The sequence below is a fragment of the Hipposideros armiger genome, unplaced genomic scaffold (genome assembly GCF_001890085.2).
Source record: "Hipposideros armiger isolate ML-2016 unplaced genomic scaffold, ASM189008v1 scaffold_26, whole genome shotgun sequence".
In the NCBI taxonomy this organism is placed as follows: domain Eukaryota; kingdom Metazoa; phylum Chordata; class Mammalia; order Chiroptera; family Hipposideridae; genus Hipposideros; species Hipposideros armiger.
In genome coordinates, this window is record NW_017731376.1 from 6,108,191 (window position 1) to 6,128,035 (window position 19,845).

General features: G+C 43.1%; 1 protein-coding gene across 2 annotated transcripts in view; it reads right to left on the reverse strand.

Annotated features, from left to right (window-relative positions):
• The window catches only part of LOC109379477 (TBC1 domain family member 1-like), a 45,816-nt gene extending 35,531 nt beyond the window's left edge, over positions 1–10,285 (reverse strand). For both annotated transcript variants that reach the window (XR_002123211.1, XM_019636049.1), the window contains exon 1: positions 10,057–10,285. The gene's annotated coding sequence lies outside the window, so the exon portion shown is untranslated. The remainder of the gene's footprint in view (positions 1–10,056) is intronic.
• Positions 10,286–19,845: the final 9,560 nt, after the last annotated feature.

Genomic DNA, 19,845 nt, shown 5'->3' on the forward strand with positions numbered 1-19,845 from the left:
ATATCCTTTAAAAATTTTATAAATGAAACTATGATAGTTTTATTTTCATTTTCAATTTTACTTCAGAGCCTGTGGCTCACAAGCCACCATTTGCTGACCCCTGGAGGCTCTTCCATCTCAAAAATTTGCCAGCCCCAATTAACATATATTTCAAGGAATTGTTTTTTTGTTTGTTTGTTTGTTTTTAAGATAATCAAATTCAGTACTGGTAACTACTGCCACCCCCCACAAAGTAATCTTGCAAAAACAAAATATCAGTTATCCATCATCAGCCTACTGAACAAGACCAGTTTTAATACCTTATCCCTTATGATGCCACTTAAGTTTTAGAAGGTTCTCCCTGATGTAGTTCAGAGGTTCTGAATCACAAATTCAAATTCCATTAACAGGTACTCAGTGCCTACTATGTTCCAAACACCATCATAAGTATTGTTTTGCTTAATTCATGTACTATAAGCCATCACCCCAATACCTTGTCCCTCCTCATCAAAATAAAGGGTGTTGCTTCTACTAGACCGAAACTCTCTGAACTGCTGTTCCCTCTCTATGGGCGATTTTCAACAACCATATTTGATGTATCCTAACACCTCCCTGTTCTATTGGATGGCATAAACCTTCTGTCCACAGCTGAGCTGCCTACATCCTCTCAAGCTCTTTTCTCTACTCATTTGCTCCCTGGATTTTCACTCTCGTTGCATTCCCTGAGCATGTACACATGCTGGGGAGAAACTCGTTGAAGGCAGGGGGTCACATCTGTCTGGTTCACCATGGCATCTCCGGGGCCTAGCACAGCACCTGACTCAGAATAAGCTCAACAAATATTTTAAGGAGTGAACGCAGTCTCTCCCATACTACTAAAAATACATTTCCCCATAACTTCAAACCTCCCCCAGCCACAACTCCTCCTTTCCTACACAAATTTCTTCAAGTCTCCACATCCTACTATTCATCTACAATCTGGTTTGTGACTAGAAGCACCAAGGGGCCACTGAAATTGTTCCTGTTAAGATTGCTCACATCCTCTGGTTGTGAAATGCAAAGGGAGCTTTTTAGTCCTTAACTGCTTTGTCCTCTCTGATGAATTTCTCAACGTTGTCCACACCTTCCTGCTTGAAATTTCTGGTTCTCATCTTAGTTCTTGGGTTGCTTCTTTTCAGGTTCTTTGAGGGTTTTCTTTCCCTGTTCCACTCCGTCCTCTCCCCTCGTCCCACCTGCTTTCTTTGGACAATCTCACCTCATCTCTTGGTGTCAACAACCACATTCTATTAATAATACTGCTGCTGCTGCTGCTGCTGACAGATTACTTTTATTAAGTACCAGGCACTTCACATGTGTTATCTCATTTCATCTTCATAATAACCTTCATCTCTAACCCTAGTCTCAGTTAGAGACTATTATTGTCATTTTTGTGACCCAGGAAACTGAGGCCTAGAGAGCTTGAGTCACTTGTCACGGGTGACAAGGGGGGGGGGGTCTGCACCTTATTCTCAGCCTATCCTCTGGAGTGCTGCACAAGAATGCATCTACCTATTATATTGTTTTGTATGCCTGAAACTAAAAGGAAAAAAAAAGCATCTACCACATAGACCCTGATGATTCCCAAGTGTTTGTCTCTCCTCGAACCTCAAAGAGTTCCAAATCAGTACAAGCCATTAAATATTTCTATCTGGACAGTCTATAGGCACCTCAGTCTCAATTTAATTATTTTAAAACTAACTTAGTCTCACCTCCTTTGTTCCCAAAACTTCTCTTCCTTCCTATAAGCTATATCTCCATGACCAGCATCAATATGTATTTTATTGGCCAAGGCACAAGTCAAGAAGTCATTGCTATAGACTAAAGGTTTGTGTTCCCCCTCCCCAAATTCATATGCTGAAATCCTAATTTTCAATGTGATTCTATTAGGAGGTCGGGCCTTTAGAAAGTGATTAGTTCATGAGGGTGGAACCCTCATGAATGGAATTAGTGTCCTTATAAAAGAGACCCAGAGAGTTCCCTTGCCCCTTCCACAGAAAAACAATAGCAGTCTATAAACCAGGAAGTGGGCCATCACCTTGATCATGGACTTCCCAGCCTCCAGACCTGTGAGAAATAAATGTTAATTGTTTATAAACCACCTGTCTATGGTATGCTGTTATAGCAGCCGGAACAGACTAAGATAAGTCATTCAGATTCCTTCTTCATCCTATCACTACTCCTAAACTGGCTCTACATCTACATATATCTTATCTTTTCTCAACTGGAGAAAAAGTGCCCCAACCTTCAATCCATCCTTCACATATTTCCTAGAGTAATTGAACTGACACACAAAATTGATCATGTCATTCCTCTGCCAAAAATTCCTTAATAACTTCCCCACAAAATCTAAAGTCTTCTACATGGCACATAAGGTCTCTTCGGAATCTGGTCCTGTCTGTACCTCAAACTTCATACTCTCCCCTAAAATTCCCTCCTTTGTGCACTGTTTGGCGAAGATAGAGAACTAGTTTTGGTTCACCAGATGGCGTGGTTTCTCATGTCTCTGCACCATAGTGCATACTGTTCCTATCTCCCAGGAGCATAGTACCTGTCACAAACTGTAAGGGGTATGAAGTTTACTCTACGTGCAAGTTAACAAGTTAGCCTGACACAAGTTAGCCTGCTGGTAGATGACATGGGACTCGTGGGTCTGAGACAAAGGACAATGTATTATTACTCAGAGCAATGCAGCAGCCACGGAGTCAGCACTTGTGTCAGTTTCCTGACTCCCAATTCCCACAGGCAAGGAGACACCTGTACCCACACCAGATTATAAGAAAGGACCTGAGCTTGGGGAGACTGAATATTTTATAATGGGGAGTATGTTTGCTCCAGAGGGAGACACTATTTCTATCTTCCATGGCTGTTTGCTATTTTTTAAAATGATTGAAAAGGTAGTTCATAACAGAAGCAGTGCCTTTGCTCATGAGATATGTAGAAACACTAGAGACCCATGCAGAATCATCTCCTGTTGATCCCCACTCTTGTCCTCTAAACTAGCTCCAACTCATATTTAAGTCATGGCTCAAGTAGCTACCACCTCCTTCTTGTAAGGTGATTTAGGGCATCCATTATGACATGTCTTCTGCACTTCACATCTAATTATCATATTCATTGTAGTCCCTCAACAGGGCTGTAAGCTTTTTCAGCTCTTAAGCTTTGGGATTTTTAAAACAAGTAGTGAAATTCTAAACCTTTTCTGAACTAGAACAGAAGTCTCTTCTTTTTACTCTATTTTTCTATATGATATATACATGCTAAGAGCTTTTCAATATAATTGGAACACAGTTCAGAGCTAATTTTTTCTTTTAAATGTTCAGAAGTTAAAAAATAAACATCCACTTTATTTAGAGCACCAACGTATTTCATGAAAGCGTATTCCCTATCTCTTTTCCTTCAAAGTACAGTTTAGTTTCTCTTGATGATGAAAACAGACTTGAAGTTCATATGAGGTCTGACAATTAAGTTCGTGAACTTGTGCAATGATGTTGCTAAACCTTTCTTTAATATCAGAGGGATTATTCATTATGAATTTGCACCAACTGGACAAACAGTTAACCAAGTTTACTATTTGGAAGGGCTGAAAAGGCTGTGTGGAAAAGTTAGACGAAAATGACCTGAACTTTTCACCAACAATTATGGCTCTTGTATCACGACAATGCACCAGCTCACATGGCACTGTCTGTGAGGGAGTTTTTAGACAGTAAACAAATAAATGTATTGGGACACCCTTCCTACACACCTGATCTAGACCCCAGTGATTTCTTTCTTTACCCAAAGACAAAGGAAATATTGAGAGAATGACAACTTGATGACATTCAGTACATCAAGGGTAATACAATGACAGCTCTGATGGCCATTCCAGAAAAAGAGCTCCAAAATTGCTTTGTGGGTGGACTAGGTGCTGGTGTCGGTGCATAACCTCTCGAGGGGAGTACTTCAAAGGTGACTGTAGTGATACTCAGCAATGAGGTATGTAGCACTTTTTCTAGGATGAGTTTGTGAACTTAATTGTCCAACTTTGTATAACCCATAAATAATGGTGTCTGTCTGTCTCTCTCTCTCTCTCTCTCGTCTCTTTCTCTCTCACCTACAGGTGAAAGTGGCATTAAATGTCTGGCTCAACTTCTACTCCTGTAACTGAATCTTTTTCAAGTTCTAACTGTTGACAGCTGCTAATCCCAAGACATGTTTAAAGAAGCACTAGAATTATTATAAAGCATAGAGCCGAGACCTCTCAATCAATGTAGATGAGGCAGTTATTAATATGGTGGCAACAAGCATCACAGAATTACTTTTGGTTTGCTTATAAGGGAATATATATACCTAGTGCAAAAAAAAATCCACAATTCAGCCATTTTAATCATTTGGTAAGTAATCAGTCATCAAATCAATTCTGCCATTTGATTGACAAAACTATTTGAATGCCTAAAGTGTTCACTTTTCAACTGGCTGGGGCACATTCTTAGTATCTCTGTAAAAGGTAGACTGGACCTTAACACTGTTTATAAACTACCAAATAATAATTCAGACATAGACATAATTATTTATAAGCATTTCTGATTGTGTTGATGTAAGATTCAAGGTAACTTAGACTAGGCAACTGCTTGTATTACTTCTCAATGAAAAGTTGCATGAAACAGATAAACTACTCAAAGAACACTAAGAAAGTATTAGATTATTTTTTAAGCCATGTCAATCCACATCATTTGCCTGCAACCTCTGACCATCCTTTAAGACCCAGGTAGAACCAACTCTTCCAAGAGGCCTCTCGTGCCTCATACCCTCACTAGGAATGTTCTTAGTTATGTTCTTGTGTGTACAAGCCCTATCACTTGCTCAGACCATCTGTATTCTACACAACTCCTACCTACCACAGTCCCTAAATATGGTAGGCATCCAAAATACAAAGATGCTTTTATTAGAACAGATTCAATAATCTTGTTAGTGAGTCCAGCTATGCAAAATATTCCTGAAAGCATGCACTTAGAATCATAAAAATTTAAAGCTAGAAAGGTCCTTTTAAATCATTTAGAAATTCCCCTCATATTTGAAATGAGGAAACTGGGTTCTGGAGAAGTTAAGTGGCTTGTCCAAATTTGGTGACAGAATTAGGACAATCCAAGTCTTTGACTCCCATCCAAGTGCAGCAAAGAACCTCAGTTTCCTCATGAAAACACACTTTCAAGAAAAGTTGCTTAACTTCTCCAAATCTTAAGTTTACGCTTATAAGAGAATAGAACAAGATCATCCCCAAGTTTTCTTCAATCTCTGAAATCTGGTGAATCTAATTTTCATAATGTATAATACCAAATGTCCCCAACATTGTGTGGGGATAGAAAGCTGCTCTCATCTTCCTGTCAAAAATATAAATGTGGAGGAGGTACATGAAGAAAGGGTTGGGTCTACTGATGAGGAAGCAAGAGAAACAATGGTGGGAGGAGTAGGCCTCTATTGGGAACCCCCTCTCTTCCCAACCCCCAGCCACTCCCTCCTAGCAAACCTCAGCAGGTAGGATGGGGATTTTCCAATAGCTAACACTGCTGCAGCCTCTGCAAGTTCCCCCCTCAATCCTTAGAACTGGTGGGAAGGAGGAGGGAAAGAACAAGGATAAAGGGATGGGTGTCTGGAAGCTTCTAGCTCCAGGTCAGTTTAGGAAACAGCTGATGCTGATTAGCTGTTGGGGACCCCCAGGGTGGGTAGGGAATCCCCAGGTGGCCACTCACCTCCTCTTGCAAATCAATGGTTTCATTTTTCTGTTGTTTAACCCAGCTAGAGTGGACATGCAGCTGAACAGAATTATTCTGCCACCTGAATACTCTCACCATGCAGTCAAGCCACTGGCTTGGATAAGCTATTTGTCCATTTTCTGCACAGAACCCTGCCCAATCAGAGCAGTGTGCTGCTCACCCAGGTCCTGCCCACAGGTCCCTCTGGAACAGTCATCTGTTTCACCATCACACACAGCTCCTGGAGCCAGTGGTTCTAACCTTTTCATCATCAAGAATGCTCCCTCACTGGCGTGCGCCTGTCCAATTTAATGCATAAGGTAACAATGTTGTGAATGATTTCCTTCCTATATAAATCAGAGCCAATTGAAGGCTAGTCCTTTAGAATGCCACCGTTACTACTCGTATTCGCTTCTACTGTATTGCACAGGATAAAGGGGTGAGGCTGGGGGGGTCCTAGCTGGCTTTCAGAGGTTATGTATAACCCTCCATTCTGTACCACTGCTTTCAGTTATTCTCCTAAAAGTAACTGTTAATACATAATAGCACTTACTATATGTCTATTAACTAACTTAACTCTTGCAACAACCTTGGACAATAAGGACTATTATTATCCTATTGAAATAAGGACTATAATGAACTATTATCATTATCCAACTGAAAGATGAGAGATGAGATGGAAGTTGCTGGCACAGAGAAGTGAGGTCACTTGCTCAAGGTCATACAGGTAACAAGTGGCAGAACCACATTTTGAATCCAGGTCCTTCCACAGAGTTTGTGTTGCTCTTAACCACTTTGTTAGAGGAGTACCTACTGCTTCTTCTTGGACATTACATATGATCTATATTCTTACAACTCTGACAAGTACGTTTTCTCAACCCCATTTTACATTAGGATCCCCTGGCTAGTGAATGGTGAAGGCAGGATTTGAGTCCAGACCTGTCTTATGCCCAAGTTTTTATTCTTTGTGATATAATAATATCTCTAGAGGGGAATTACTCTAAAATATCTTTCTAGTGGATTAACTGGGCTATTTTTCTATCTACATCTTGCTTGATGTCAGTAATCCAAATCTAAATGTCAAAGTTATACTCTAAAAGTATAAGTTGAATAAATGGAACAATATCAATAAGTCATGTTTCTTGAGTGCTCACTACATATCCACACTGTTCTAAGGATTTACATAGATAACTTCATTAAGTTTGGCAACAAACCTGTAAGTGTTTAGCTATTTTGGAACTGTAGATTCACCAATCATAAATAATGTATTGTTAAACGAGGACATTCTCTTTTAAAGAGAAAAATAGCTGCTGCTTGTCACAAAGGACATGGGCACACTCAAAACTAAATTTGGTGCTAAGATGTAGTCCCTACATTCTGCACAGCTTCACTGAAACCTAAGTGTCAAGATTATTTCACATGGCCCAAATATGACACGTCTTTTTCTAACCGTTTGAAACCTGAAAAGGGACACACTGCCCTTAAATCTAAGAATACGTCAAATGGAAATCTCGGCTTGAAAATGGAAACCTTCATGTCTTTTGTGAGGAATCTGGTTTAAAAATATTTTTATCAGAGTGTGGGGTGGGAAAGGAAGAAATGAAGATAAAACTCAGCCACGGCTGCTATATTGTAAGGTAACAGTTCTGTACTGAAAAGCTAAATAAATCCTTCGCCATCACCAGGAGGATATACTCCTTGTCTGCTCAGTGGATGCACAGTCATTTTAATGAACCGATTCTGCTTCTCCTGGTTTTAATGACCAAGAAAGGAAAAGTGCCGCGAAACACATCACATATTGGAACTAATGTAGGCATTAAACAGGAGGAATGGCTCAGTAGACAGGGAAAAGGGCAAAGCATATTATACCAAGGCCCCCCCCACACAAGCAGACTTAAGTCCCCTAATGGGCTGATATACATTTTAGGACATTTGGGAATCTGAAGAGTGGAGACTACCGACCTTCAGAGAAATGCTGCAAAGGTAGTAAAAGGGGCCTGAGGGAGTTGTCATTTTGTGACCTAAAATTAGAAGCATATTCTAAGACAGAATCCTCTGAAGCAGGCAGCCCGACTCCCAGCATCATAATGATTAGAGATGCTGGTGTGAACTGGGAACAGGTAAGCATCATGCTGCTTGGTGCTGCACTCCTGCCGCTTACCAGCGGTACATAGAAGATCCCAGAAGATCTGGGCATGAAAGGAGCCGCCCACCTGCCCCTGGCTCTGCACAGAGAGGGAGGGGGTGGTACACCTGACTGCTATAAAGCCAATCTAGTAAAGGCTGCCTTCTAGAGAAGTGGGAGACAGAGATTGTCAACAGCTGGGTAACAATGGACACGGGGCAAGCTGTGTTTCTTCCGAGGTGCCCGATTCTTCCTCGGACCCTCTGGTACTATGACAATGTCACATGGGATAAATAGTCAACACTGACATGTCTGCACCCACCAGAAATGTTATCATGGTGAACAGGGAAATTCCCAGAGCACTCAGTGGGAAAGATAATGATAGACAATGGCATGTAGTCCCATTTGCAAAACTTTACTTTGATGCTAATCATTTCTAACTACACCAATGAATTTTCCCCCTATTCTACGGGTTCGCAACCCGCTGGACAAATCCACATGAAGGCATTTATTTTAATTATAGCCTGATGATTTTATTACTGCTTTCAGTTCCTTTCAGAGCTCCTTGCGCTCAACTAATAGTCTCAGGGTACTCCACTTGCGTTCACTTCAGTAAATGCCACCTCAACATTTCACACAGCGCCCTCTAACTCACATCTGTGGTCATGATCCAGCAGCTCACGTTTTGTGAATGGTTATTTATAGATAAATCTGGGGAGAAAGCCCTTTTTATAGTCGTATTCCCGTCACTTGGTTGGGAAAAATAAAACAAAACACGTAGATCTGAGACTGGGGTAGCATTTCATTTCCAACAGATGTAAAACACCTGTTTACAAAAGCAGTCAATCCTTTTTCATACAAACTTTTCCATGCAATATACTTATTTCTGAAATGTCTTCAAGGTCCCCAGGAAGGAGCTGATCATGAGGCACACCTCCTCCTCTCCAACCAAGAGAATCCATCTGAACTCTGGGAAAAGTTGCAGGACTCACCTGCTTCAGGGATGGGTCCCTAATCCAAGTGAGTGACAGAACATGAAGTGCTCAGAAACATGGTTGTACAAGGTGACTCCCAGCGTCGGGGAACAGCTCCCCCATTCATTCTCCCACCCAGCCCCTGCCACACAGAGCAGGCTCCCCAAACACAACAAAACCTACAGGTGGCCATTCTCTCCAACTCCAACCAATCCCATCTGGAATCTGGGGAAGAGAATGAATTTCTGCTTTGCTAAAGAAGGGCCTCTTTCTTAAGGCCTCTGCAGTTTAGCTTAAGTACAGTGCAAAAAGTTCAGAAGTTTGGACTTGTAGAGATTCAGTAGCTGAGTTTCTTGGGTGTGACCCATTTTTAAATGCTCTTTCAAAGTCTGACTATATTAATAAATGAAATCGTCCAATCATCTAAAAGGAGTAATGAGGGACCTATATGAATACCTATCCTTTAATGTAGGGCACTCTAAAAATTAAGCTGGTAGAAGGAACACTCATCACTTTCAATTTCTTTTCCTTTTTAATCAACTTTCAGAGAATAAGTTATTTTAAATAAAATCACAACAAGTAAAGCCGCCTCTAGGTGGATTTCAAAGAAAATGATACCTCTTTTAAAAAATAAAACAACATGTGGCAAAATTTAAGGGGTCCCATAATCACAGGCCGATCAGGAAGCTGCGAGAAACAATTAGGCAGGGTTTCGAAATGACTGGTACAGGATGTGCCCATAGAAAGAAATGCTGTGCGCCCTGGTGCAGCTGCCAAAGTTACTGCAGCAAAGTACCCTGAACTTTTAAAGGGTGGCATGGGATTACTCTGACCGCCCTCCCCCCCACTCTGGTCGCCTTACAAACACGCTAGCCCCAGAGATATTTGGCGGGAGGGGGAGGGAGGTGATGAGAGGACCAGAGAGCAGGGGAGGAGAAGGGCAGACGGAGGGAGCGGTCCCAGTCCTGGGTCGTTAAGGACTAGAAGGTTTCGCTTTCGTCCAAGTAGGGGGCGAAGAGGTGGCGATAAACTTCCTCCCCCGAGAGCCCCTCGGGCCGCTAGGACAGCAGAAACGCCCCTGGGCTCCCCGAACCCGGCTTCTCCGCGGGCCCGGGAGCGCAGGGGCGTGCGGGTGGGGGGTGCGGGGCGTTCACGATGCCCCCGGGAGGGGCAGCGGGGTGGCGTGGGGGAAGCCCAAGCAGCAGCCTACCTGTGCGGCGGCGCGCTCAGAGCGCGGGGCCCGGCGGGGGCGCGCAGGTGCTCCGGGGCAGCCTGGGGACGGCCTGGGCGAGCGGGAAGTCCATCGAGCCTGCAGGCTGCGCGCTTCCCACAGCAGGGGGTCGGGAGGAGGGCCGTCCCCTAGGCTCCCGCCTCTTCTCCACCCCGCTTGGGGAAACGGCGGGTCCTACGGCGGCGTCGGCAGCAACAGGCACCGTGGCGNCGGCGTAGGCTGCAGTGGGGCTATAGTGGGATGCCATAAGCTACTGTGAGTGGCCAGCAGCCTTTGTGAGCTGCTGTGAGCCATCGGGAGCGGCCGTCCAATGGCCAGCGGGTGACTGATCTGCCTCAGCCGGGAAGAGTGCAATGATCACAATACCAACATGGGCCAGTGAAGTGACGTCCTCCACAACTAGACTGAAGAACAAAAGGACAGCAATTTGTCTGTTCTCCTTCCCTGATTCCCCAATGCTGTTCCCTCCCCCAATTCCCCAATAAAATCTAAAATATATATATTTTAATATATATATATTAAAACAACTACATTCAACTAAAAAATCTGCACAGCGATGAGGTTAAGATGTGCTTCGTTATCAACACATTAAATAACAAGATGGGTCTAACAACAGCCATGATTTTGAGTAGTGATGAATATATATGATATTCTGAGGTGCCTGTGACAACTGAAATGTGACATGAAAATCTGTGATTTCCATTGGTGACAAAGTCATGGGGACTGATAATACTTTTGTGGTTTGTTGCCTGCACTCATAACTAAAGGAAGATCTAAATTTTGGTTAGAACTGCTATAAGTAACTTAAAAATATTTTTTAATTTTCTATCCAAGCTCATCGAATCTCTGGATTCTATGCCCAGACTCACTGGAGAAGCTTTGATCTCAAGTTAGCAACCTCTGAAAAGTCAAAGAGCATGTGGTCTGGGGAAATTGAGCAATTATAAGGCCCCAGGCTCTGAGAGCACAATTTTAATAGAGATGAGAAGACAGAGGCTCAATTGCCACATTGGCTCAGCAAGGAGAGAGGAGGCTCTAAGTGTTGCTATGCAACTTTGTCCCCATCCACATGGCCTATTTCACGACTCCTTTAAGAGAAGGCTAGACTGGTGCCACCTGGGCCCTGTATTAGAGTTCTTATGCTACAGCAGATGCTGCGTCATGGAACCAGGCAAACCCAAAGCNATCCAACAAGAGGACATAACCCTAGTAAACATCTATGCATCCAACATAGGAGTCCCTAAACGTATAAAACAGATATTGACAGACATAAAAACAGAGATCAACAGTAACACTACCAGTAGGGGACTTCAACACCCCGTTGTCACCAATGGACAGATCCTCTAGGCAGAAAATCAATATGGAAACAGTGGCCTTAAATGACACATTAGACCAGCTGGATTTAATCGATATTTTTAGAGCATTTCACCCCAAAACAGCAAAATATACATTCTTCTCAAGTGCGCATAAAATGGTTTATAGAATCCTATGGGACCCCTTCCCCACCCCCACATCACTACTATGTACTTAATGCTACTAGCCTTGGGCCTCAGGCTGCTTAAACCACATGGGCCTTGCTGTTACTCAAAGCTGCCAGGCACATTCCTGCCCCAGGACCATTGCTTTCAGCACTCCCTCTGCCAAGCACACTCTTCCCTCAGATGTTCACATTGCCCCCTATTTCAGTTTCTTTAGGTCTCTGTTTAAATATTACCTTCTCCCTGAGGCTTTCTCTGACCAACCTTTTGAAAATGGAAACCACTGCTACACACACTTCTTATTCCCTTTTTTTGATTTATACTCGTATTTTCTCCATAATGTTTATCGCCCTCTAATACACTATGTTAGTTACTTGCATATCATTTGTCATCTGTTTCTGTCCCCCTCATCTATGAGGAGAGAGAATCCGTTTTGTTCATGGCTGTGTCTCCAATGCATAGAATTGAGCCTAGCACACAGTGGGCATTTAATAAATAAGGAATGAAAATAATTTGTAATACATAACATTTGTGAGTTCATGGAATGTCTATATGGTACCTCCCTTAGATTAGAAACTTCCTAGGTTTCCCTGTGTTTACCCCTTGTGCCCTCATGGGGTTTCTCAACTGCCCTAAGAGATATGTGAGTCCTTCACTTCACCCTGGGTGAGCTGAATGTTAAAGCATGAGGCTCCTTGTTTAACTGTCAATACAGAATCTAATTTCCAGATATACTATAAATGAATTGTAAAATCGTGGAACTACTGAGAGCTCATCCATACTCAATATTTGTCAAAAGCTTGGTTGAGAAAAATATCATTTCAAAGAACTGTCTAAAAGATACAGTTGAATTGGTCCTTCTAGACTCTGAATCCCCTAAATTCAGTTCCTGTGTCGGATCAACCCAAGTGAAGAGCTGTTTGCCTGAACTGCACCCAGAAAAATTTCTTTTATTGAATTGCACTTTGACATTATCCCATTCGCTCATAGTGGGGAAACACATTTTATAAAAATATCTTATTCATTTTCGGGATATTGTTTAACATCTAACACAATGTCTTTTTAAGGAGAATTGGGAAAAAGTTCTCTTAGGACTCTACCAGGAATAACTTTTCTCTCCATGAGGAACTGATGGTATCTCCATCCTTGAACTAATAGATCAAAGGTCAGATTTGGGATCCGTTGCTTGGCAAGTCCTGAGGTCATTTTGTGTAGTAAGTCATTCACAAATGCTCTTTCTAAGCCACTGCCAGTTNGGCCTATTTATAGCAGAGAGCCGGGCCCGCGGGGCTTTCAGCAGGTGGCACTGCCAGCCCGCTCTTCACTGCCCTGCGGTAGCTTCGCCTCGTCTGCACTGTCGCCTTCTCTTCTCCCTTCGAAACGGACGTGGTGAACACGGGACCCAACACAGGAAGGCGACCGAGCCACCTGGCTTCCCCCACATCCCCCCTTCTCCCTATCCTAGAGCTGGATGATGGCAGGGAGTGAAGGGAGGCGCGGATATCCTACCAGGCGCTGGCAGGCAGAGCAGGAGACGCAGGGATTTGGGGAAACTGCAAAGGCTGAAGTGCCCTCCCCTGTGGAACACCAGCGAGCCCCGTTTCTGAACAATCGAGAGGATGACGCAGGGGCTAGACGGGGTGCTATTTCCCTCTCTCCCCCCCCCCCCCCCCCCCCCACACCTTTTCGCGTGCCTACCCTTGGGTCAGGTTTGGGGAAGTTCCCAGCGGCCTTGTACAGTGTACCGAGACACGTTTGGGAGATGTGAGCCAACTGAGATAGCGGTGAGCAGGAAACAGGCAACCCTCCCAAATCCCTGCCCCGCTGAGTAAATAGGGGCAGTTTCACTCGGCAAGGGCTGGGGGGGGGCATATGGGATTGTGGGATCTGAAGAAAGTAGGGTGCCTAGCACCATCTCCAGAGATGAGTGAGCAGGGCTGGGAGAGCAAGAACAGGAAGATAGAAGTGGGGAAGTGGGCAGCAGTGGAGAAACCCATCTGACATCTTCGGGGATTTCTTGCTAAGTGCTGCTGGAGGCCAGCTTTAGGGCAGTGGCAGAGTTTAGACTGGTGGAGTTGGACTTGAACCCTAATCCCAACTCCACCACTGGCCTGGTGTGGCTTAGCTTCTCTTACCTGTAAAATGAGGACCAATACACATTTTATAGGACCATCGTGAGGATAAAATGGGGAAGTGTATGTAAAGGAGCACATACATGGGCCTCAACTAATGGCAGCTGCTATTGTTACTGTGGCTCAGGAGGCAAACACCTGTCCAAGGGGGCCCCTCCCCCCTGCCTCACCAATAATGTATGCCTAGAAGCTGACCCAGGTTCTCGGAGCCTTTTTGATTAGGATTCTCTTATGGAATTCCGGGATCCCATTCCTCTGGATGCTTTTAAGTACAGGGCAGATATATTTAAGTAGGACACAAAAGTTTTATCCATGGCTTGATTTAAAGCTCTCGTAGTAGTGGTAGGTATTATTCATTGAGGGGCTAGTCTGTTTAGGGTATTGTGGTAGGTACTTTACATGTATTGTCTCTAATCCTTACAAAAACTCTGCAGAGCAGAGAGGATTAAATCCACTTGACTAGGGAAACTAAGAGGTTAATGCCTCTTGGAGCCCACAGAACTCGTAGGTGCTGGGACCCAGAACATCCAAGGCCCCTTATAACATACTTGCTTTCTGGCCATTGTGTAGCCCTCTTGTAGCACTTAGCTCATTCTTTGTTATAGCACAATTATTTGTGTACTTAGCTTTAAATTAAAAACAAATGAGTATATACAGATATGAATACTCTAATGATTAGAGCATTCATTGGGTTATGACATTTTCATTAGGTTACAAAACCAGGTAAACAAGTGAAGCCATATTGTTGGTGCTTGGATCACATCATAATTATTTCACATCTTTATCTCCAACTCAGTTGTGCAGTTTTCATTCCTGTCTGCAGCAGCCTGCTGAACATACCTGCTGGGATGTGCAGAGCCATCCATTTCATTGACACCCCTAAACCGCCTTTCATATGAGGTCATACAACTAAGTTCGTGAACTTTTTTTTTTAATATCAGAGGGATTATTCATTATGAATTTGTACCAACTGGACAAACAGTTAACCAAGTTTACTACTTGGAAGTGCTGAAAAGGCTGCGTGGAAAAAGTTAGACGACCTGAACTTTTCGCCAACAATTCATGTCTCTTGCATCACAACAATTCACCGGCTCACATAGCACTGTCTGTGAGGAAGTTTTTAGCCAGTAAACAAATAACTGTATTGGAACACCCTCCCTACTCACCTGATCTGGTCCCCAATGACTTCTTTCTTTACCCGAAGACAAAGGAAATATTGAAAGGAAGACTTTTTTATGACATTCAAGACATCAAGAGTAATATAGTGACAGCTCTGATGGCCATTCCAGAAAAAGAGTTCCAAAATTGCTCTGTAGGGTGGACTAGGCGCTGGCATCAGTGCATAGCTTCCCAAGGGAAGTACTTCAAAGGTGACCATAGTTATACTCAGCAATGAGGTATGTAGCACTCTTTCTAGGATTAGTTCGTGAACTTAATTGTATGACCTGGTACATGACCTCGTACATGATGATGGTTGAAACTAATATTTAACAACTCTGCCTGCTAGGCCTTGCCTCTGGTAGAATGGGTCAGGCCAAGGCTGGGCTTTGCTTACAGAACATTTTGGCCGGAACACCCTCCCATTCTGCCATTCCACTCCCTTTTCTTATCCTCACTTATCCCTCCACCCTCACTCTACCCACACCCCCAGTCCCAGAATACAGGAAAGCTTAGGTGCAGATGCTTAATCATGTCACAAAGGTAAAAAGTGGGGGAGGGTGGAGGCAGGCTTAGGTCCTGTGTCTCTCATGCTATTGTAGTGGAGGGGGAAAACATTCCTGTCCCCCACCCCACTGCTGAAATCTAGCACGGTCCAGCTAAGACATTTACAATTTAGTGGCAAAGGACCACTTGCTTTGACCCCTGACCTGGGTTAGGGAAGGGCCATGGCCTTTTAAGCAGCAGTGATTTCTGCATCATTTTTCCAGCTCCCAGGGTTAGTTACTGCCCTAAGAATGATAATGAGGGATTTTATAACACTTTTAGCTTCCTGGAAACAGAACTCCTTTTATAATACATGATAAGGATTTTGTTTCTTGCTGTAAGGCATTGTCTCTGAGAGTAGGTGATAGCCTGCCATCAGCCTCGTTTGCACTCATTCCTAGCAGCTCTGGAAGAAAGAATAAAGGGAACTTTGGGCCTGATGGTGATAACCTGGGAGAGCAGGATACAGACTGTGAAACTGGGAGTAGGTATCCATATTGTCCCAATACAGAGTAGAATGGTAAGAGGTAACCACCCAGCTTTCACCTATAGGTGCCATTGTTCCTGAGGAAAGTAGCTTCTTCCCCTTGTCGTGCAGATGTGTGACTTCCAGCAGAGCTGACACACTGCCATGGCGGAGGCTGGGGCAGTGTGACCTTGCTGATGGCAACACAGAGCTCCCTGGGGACCCAGGAAGGTGTTCTGTTGGTAGTTCTTTAAGTCATCAATAACAAAGCCAAGTAAGGAATGGGGCCAAACTCTGCTGTGACTCTTTCAGGCCCCTGATTCTCCTGACTCGTGTAACCCAGGAGCACACAAGGCATTTAGCTGCTGACACCAGTTCCTGACCTCTTTCTTGGCTCAGTGAGTGAAAAACCCAGGACTGCAAGGCTGCAGCAATCCTGGCTGGTGCTGGTTCCCTGTGTGGACAACCTCCAGCTCCTTCTGAAATCCTGCCACAGGTCGTTCTTTTGGGGCTTCCCCTATAGATTCTTTTCCAATTTAGTCATTTGCAGCATAATTAATTGTGCATTGCCAAAGGCCAGGAACATTAATATCAACTTTTAGATGGCTGCAGAGCTCTAGAAAACTGTGAACCATTGATTCCATTAAATTAAACGAGAAGCCCAGAGACCACTTAACTTTTAAAAAGTTAAGGGACACGTGTACAAATCTACAATGAAAAGTTTTTGGTTAATGTAGAAAAGAAGCCTTTAATAAAATTATTCATTATTATTAAATGTATCTGTTATTAAATGTTTATATTAGTTACAAATCCAAACTCTCTTGCTATATGTTTAATCTGATTTCCAAACATACATAATAAGGTAAGAGTTCTTAACTAGTGGGCCTATTTCCTAAATTGGCATAAATAAAAGCAAGAAATTAAGATTATACTGGATAGACCCCTACGATGGTTCACTGGGTATGCTTGCTTCCATTACTTGGCGGTGACTTTCTGGAACCCTGGACTGACGGTGCTATCTGGGATGGCAGGAGAAGGTTTCTGAGGCAAGTTCAAGCTCAGTGGGAAAGGGCGCAAGATTAAGAAGCAGTGTCTGGGGGCCGGCCGAGTGGCGTGTTGGTTAAGAGCTGGCTTGGGATACCAGAGGGCCCCGGTTCAGATCCCACATATGAGGGCCAGTGACACTGCCCTCCACAGCTAAGATGCTGAACAACAGTTCAACCTGGAGCTGGGCTGCTGTGAGTTGCCTGCGACTGCATAGGCTGCAGCCACTGCTGCAGTGGGTTGCCATGCGCTACCGTGTGTAGCCAGCAGCCGCTGTGAGCGGCCAGCAGCCGCAGTGAGCGGCCGTCCAGAAGCCAGCGACTGATCTGCCTCGCCTGGGAAGAGCGCAATGATGGTGCCAACTTGGGCCAGTAAAGCAACGTCCTCCACAACTAGACTGAAGAACAAAACGACAGCAACTTGTCTATTCCCCTTCCCCCAATTCCCCAGCACTGTTCCCTTCCCCCCAATACCCCAATAAAAATCTTTAAAAAAAAAAAAGAAGCAGTGTCTGCCTCAAGCATGGGAGGAGGCAGCATCCTAGCCCCAACACTGGGTAATTTGCCAAGCCTGCCAACCCAGGGCATAACTATTAGCATCTTAACAGTACATGAAATAAGGCCCAAGTGTCTTAATTATCTATAAGAAATATTCTTCATGACAAGTAAATGGATTGAAAGATCAGAGAGTACATTACATTGAATTGCTTACAATGGTGGGGCCCTAAAATTGCTTTCTGAAAGACATAAGAATTATAAAATAGAGTGGAGTAAAAAGAAATAAAATGAGCAGATAACCAATATAGATTTTAGAATTTCAGCAGTTTAAGTAAACAAAAATTTTACTGCATGGGAGAACTTGTACTTACAATGGATGCAATGACATAAATCCATGTAGTGTGAGAAGTGGACTGTATCCTCAAGCCCCAGAGTACGCTTCTGCGAAGTGCCCGATCTCCTTTTATGGACAAAGCAGATAAAACTCTGGGCACTGGTTCCGCTTCCCTCTTCAGCTCCCTCTCCTATTTATTAAATCATTGCTATACACAAGCAACTGTTCCATACAGATCTCTGACAAAATCCAGCCTCTACTTGAGGTTCCCGCTAACCACAGGAGCTGGTTTTGTGGGTTTAGGCATCAAGAGCAAAGCTGAGCAGGTGCGAGATAGCACAACAACCTTTGTTATGATATCGAAAGTTGTCTATGTTGTGTGAGAATTTCTTTGTAAATTGTCAGAGTCATGGATCTCAAGGATTTGACTCAGACTGATAAGATGACTAAGTTTCCAACGCTCCAAGACCACCACTTCATTTTATCCCAAACGCCATTGTGATATTGCTGGTACATAATGTGTAATCTCACCTAGAAAAATGCAGTAGTTGGCTAACTGGTCTCCCTGCTTTTGCTCTTGCAACCCTGCAGTCTATTTTTAATACAGCAGCCAGTGAATCTGTGAACATATTAGTTGGGATATTATAGTACTCTACTTACAACCCTCCCATGGTTTCCCAGAGTAAAAATCAAAGTCCTTGTAATGTTTTTTTACTCTTCATTTTTATTTTTACTCTTTATTACATTTATTGGGGTGATATTAATACAATTAATGTAGGTTTTAAGTGTACAATTCTATAATACATCATTTGTATATTGCATGATGTGTTCATTACCCAAGTGAAATATCCTTTCATCACCTTATATTTGACCCCCTGTATCTTCTCCTACCTCCCCCCTCCCCCGTTTCCCTCTGGTAACCACCATACTGTTGTCTGTATCTATGAGTTTTTGCTTGTCTTGTTTGTTTGTTCCTTTCAGTTTTTTTAACACTTAAGTGTTAGCCTCTATTATTATTATTATTATTATTTTAGTTTCAGGTGTACAAAACAATGTAATAGTTAGACATGTACATCCCTCACAAAGTGATAACCCCTCCCCCCAATCTACTACCCCTCTGAACATTGAATATAGCTATTACAATTCCATTGACTATATTCCCTATGTTGTACTCCACCTCCTGTGACTATATACATTTAATTACAGTTGACATTTAATATTATTCAACTTCAGCTTCAGGTGTATAGCACAGTGGTCAGGCATCTACAGTCTATGAAGTGTTCTCCCTAAGTCCATCTGACACCTTACATAATCTTGACGTTATTGATTACATTCCCCAAACTGTATTTCATATCCCCGTGGCTATGTTGTGACTACTCATTTGTACTTTCTGATTCCTTCCCCTTCTCCCCCATCCCCACCCCCTTCCATCTAGCAACCATCAGTTTTTCCCCCCATATGTCTGAGTCTATTTCTGTTTTGTTTGTTCATTTATTCTGTTCTATAGATTCCACATATAAGTGAGAACATATGGTATTTGTCTTTTTCTGTCTGATTTGTTTCACTTAGCATAATATTCTCAAGGTCCATCCATGTCATTGCAAATGGTACAATTTCATTCTTCTTTATGGCCAAGTAATACTCCATTGGGTAAGGGTACCACAGTTTCTTTATCCAATCGTCTGTCAATGGGCATTTCAGCTGTTTTTATATCTTTGCTATTGTGAATAGCATTGCAATAAACATAGGGGTGCATATATTTTTTCAAATTAGTGTTTTGGATTTCCTTGGATAGATACCCAGGAGTGGAATGGCTGGGTCATAAGGTAGTTCTATTTTCAATTTTTTGAGGTACCTCCATATTGTTTTCCATAGTGGGTACACCAATCTGCAACCCCATCAGCAGTGCATGAGGGTTCTTGTTTCTTCACATCCTCGCCAGCACTTGTTGTTTGTTGACTTATTGATGATAGCCATTCTGACCGGAGTGAGGTGGTCTCTCATTGTGGTTTTTATTTGCATTTCTCTAAGCTTAGTGACATTGAGTGTTTTTTCATGTCTGCTGGCCATCTGTATGTCTTCTTTACAGAAATGTCTCTTCATATCCTCTCCC